We start from the raw sequence: 3,724 nt of genomic DNA, 5'->3' as shown, positions 1-3,724 counted from the left end.
ATTGCCGTTCTAGTATGTGATCAGCTATATATATATATATATATTAAGGTTTATTGGATATTGGCGACTTTGGTAAACACAAGTGTTGTGAGAATTATGGATGCATGTATGGTCGATATTAATTGAGATGTAATTCTACTTTACTTATAATAAAATCCCGGCATTTGAACGGGACCTTTCCACGTTAACTCTTTCTTTTGTTGTTTGGTGGCTTCTGTATTTTTTCTAGGTTAATTCTTGTTACTTAAACTTTATTTTAAGAATACAAGATTTACAGAGTTGAGAAGGGCCAATGGAACTTACCAATTTCTTCTTGATCGAGTCAACTCAGTCTTTTATCAAATTTACACGTAAGAGTTGTTGATTTGGTGAAGTGATTAGCTTCAATTTTATCAGGCATTTTTTTGGTCGAATTTGTCATCAAGTAAAGAATTATAACTGTGAGTTAATCCAAAGTTTCTTAATTTCAAAATAATAAAAAAAAATTAATATTTTCTTTTAAGGAAAAAATCAATATTGGTCCATTAAAATAATTTTTATTTTTTTATTTTCAATTTTGGTCTCTATATAAATAATTTCTAATATATCAAACTTGAACTTGATTATATATATTGTTGGCTTTAATGTGTACATTTTGGCAATGAAATTCAAACAAAACTATCATGTTTTAGTACTATATTTTTGTATGGCCTTAGTTAGCGGTCCCGGATAGAAAGTGAATCAGAATAAAAAGTTATCAAATAATTCAAAGCTTTGATTAATTGAGTAACTTAACAAGATTAAATGAACAATGAGTTTGACTGATTTATACTCAATATGTCTTCTTTTAGCTGAGCTTTTGCGCTAAAAAATTTATGTGAGAGTATAATTGTTGCATTGATCGGATCTGCTTGAAAATTCATTGATTCAATGTAGATTAACAATTGAATACAATTGTGATACATTGCCAATTTGTTTTAGGAATTAAAACTTCATCCATCTCCTAAAGTTATTTTCAAATGTCCTTTTAGTATGTCCACTCAATTTACTTATTACTAATTTTAGCAAAGTCAACAAATAATATTTATTTACAACTATTACTATCTTTATTATATACTCTCTTTATTTTCTTTAATTTTTACTTAAAATTTCAAAATACATACAACTATTTTTTATCACATTTTTAATAAAATATTATCAGTTTTTAATCTACGTGCTGAAATCAAGTGTGCTAATTTTACCGGACGGAGGGACCATTAGATTAAAAAGAAAAGACCAGTTGCTAAGTTTAAAGTTAAATCAAATTCACATAGAAGGAGGCTCGATGCGTAATTGGAGTACGTGTCGCACTCTGGTTTCATGCTTGAAATAGATCGACCAATGCTCGGCACGTAGTGGGTACGTGTCTTGCTCTGGTTTTATGAATCAAACCGATCGACCAATGCTCGTCACGTAGTGGGGTACGCGTCGTGCTCTGGTTTTATGCATGAGACAGATCCACCACTGCTCGACACATAGTGGGGTAAGTGTTGGGCTCTGGTTTCGTGCATGAAATGGATCGACCACGTGTCCAGCGACGTTGGCTCTCAATAAATAGACCCCACATCCTCCCTTTCTTGCTCACACACACACACACACACACAAATTGTATCTGGGAGCAGCAAGAAGATTTATGTTCTCTTTTTTCACTAGCAACTCTGTCGGTTGTTGATGATCAATGTTTCGCAAGAGTCTTTTCAGGTTCAGCATCTAAGTTATTTACAGATTTCCTTTTTGTCTATGCTTCCCTCTAGTTATTATCGCCATTGAAAACATTATTTATTTGTGCGATCTTTTAGGATACTAAGCCATTAGATCTTCTTGTTCGCAGAAGATTGTACGGTCGGAGAGCGTGGATTCAATGTAGTGAATCCTATTATGAACTGAACATGGAGTTACATAAATAGAAGTTGAGCAAGAACCATGGATTTGATCCATCTGTCTTTCGCAAGCTTTTCTAATGAAGATGCTCGCGTTCGATGGCAGCCTGTGAGTTTTTTTGTATTTCTCTTTATCCTGCCTCCCCCCCCTCCCCCGCCCAATTTTGCATAGCCTGTTGTTTTCATTCGCGCCGTTACTTACAATCGACGATATAATCATGTTGTAGGTGGATGCTATCGAACTATTACGATGTGGTTCTAAAGGGCTTAACGAGGAAGCATGGGGCTTAAAGATGTTACTCCATCGATATAAACCCGAACCAGACTTTCTACTCGAATGGATCTCGAAATCTGCTTAAACTCCATCCCAGGGCCATCTCGGAGTTGTCTTAGGCCCTAAGCAAAAAAATTAAATTATAGGCCCCTAAACATATTATTAAATTTATTTTTAAAATAATACTGATGATAAATATAATAATAAATTCTACAAAAATAAAAATTATTTAATCATATATCTAATAAAAAAGCATAAGCACAAAGTGTATCATAAAAATAAATAATATCATGATTATTGTAAAACCAATAGTGGTATAATAATAATAATAACAACACTAATAATATTATTATGAACTCCAAATGTATTTTTATTGCAAAATCTTTTTATAAATAAAGAAAAATAAAAATAAATTTAAGTTAAATTTTAACAGGTAGGGTGTGCGGGTGAAAAATAATGGATATGAAGAGCAAAAAAAATTGTTAAAATTTAATTTTAGAATTTGAATTGAATTGGATAACTATATATATATAAAACAATTAAAATCTAAAATCTAATTTAAAATTTAATACATCTAATTTAATAACAGTAATAGTCTAAATTCTAAAATTATGGGCCCTCTTACACTAGGGGCCCTGAGCGCTCATGTTGCTCCACCTAAGAGTCGGCAATGCTCCATCCACTAGGATTGTTTTGGTGGTTCAAGATCAATGAATTGTTGGAATATTTTTTAATTCAAAAAATATATATTGATGTGATGTTTTAGAATGTAATTTGTGAATTTTGGATGCGATTGCAGTATGAATAATGTGAAAATAAATTTGAGTTACAGAGACACATTCTTATTTTCTCGCCAACATTGTTGAATGGAAATTGCACTCGTCAAGTGATTTTGTTTATGTTAATTTATCGTTTCGAATAAATTTTAAGTGCTTCCTTGAATGATTATATTTATCCATAGATTTAATATTAAATGATCATATATCTTGATGTATAATTGAAAAGTAAGAATAAGATAATTGCTTCGGAAATTCGAAACCCAAAAAAAGTGGTCTCGAAAATTCCAAGACAACTAGGAACCATATTAACCTATGATGCCTGCAGCTTCGGATTTGGTCTCGAGAATTTTGAGACCTCTGAAACGGCAACAAATTTTACTCTTCGGACACTATTCTGAAGCAAATTCCAAAGCTTTAAGCAAATGGTTTTTGATCTAATTCAAATTCCAAGACCATTTTTATGAAGTCAAAAATATTTTTTTGGTAGTGATTATCCGGCATCGATACAAAATATCGATATTATGAAAACAATATATGTTTACAGGAATAGTAAACATTGAAGAATAAAATATGAAAAAAATTGTAAAGTAAATACACCCTCAATTTCCATTTAATTTATTAATAGGAGATAGTTATCGTTTGAATTAAACATTCGACTTCACACTCGACATTACAATCATATGCATTCCAATATCAAAGCAAACTCTGACGTTTGATTTTGATTTTTTTTTTTTGCAATGACAAAAAGATCGTTTATGATATTTTATAGGTAT

The 3,724-nt window shown here is 31.2% G+C and overlaps 1 long non-coding RNA gene across 1 annotated transcript; it reads left to right on the top strand.

Annotated features, from left to right (window-relative positions):
• The first annotated feature begins 1,600 nt into the window (after window positions 1-1,600).
• LOC127251286 (uncharacterized) lies at window positions 1,601-2,630 on the top strand. The gene is made up of 3 exons (XR_007838870.1): window positions 1,601-1,719; window positions 1,850-2,007; window positions 2,126-2,630. It is a non-coding gene; the product is annotated as an uncharacterized LOC127251286 (long non-coding RNA).
• Window positions 2,631-3,724: the final 1,094 nt, after the last annotated feature.

This window comes from Andrographis paniculata, unplaced genomic scaffold (assembly GCF_009805555.1).
Source record: "Andrographis paniculata isolate CXL003 unplaced genomic scaffold, ASM980555v1 Contig43END, whole genome shotgun sequence".
NCBI classification, from domain to species: domain Eukaryota; kingdom Viridiplantae; phylum Streptophyta; class Magnoliopsida; order Lamiales; family Acanthaceae; genus Andrographis; species Andrographis paniculata.
Note: the sequence above shows the minus strand (reverse complement) of the source record. Positions and strands in the feature narration are given on the sequence as shown.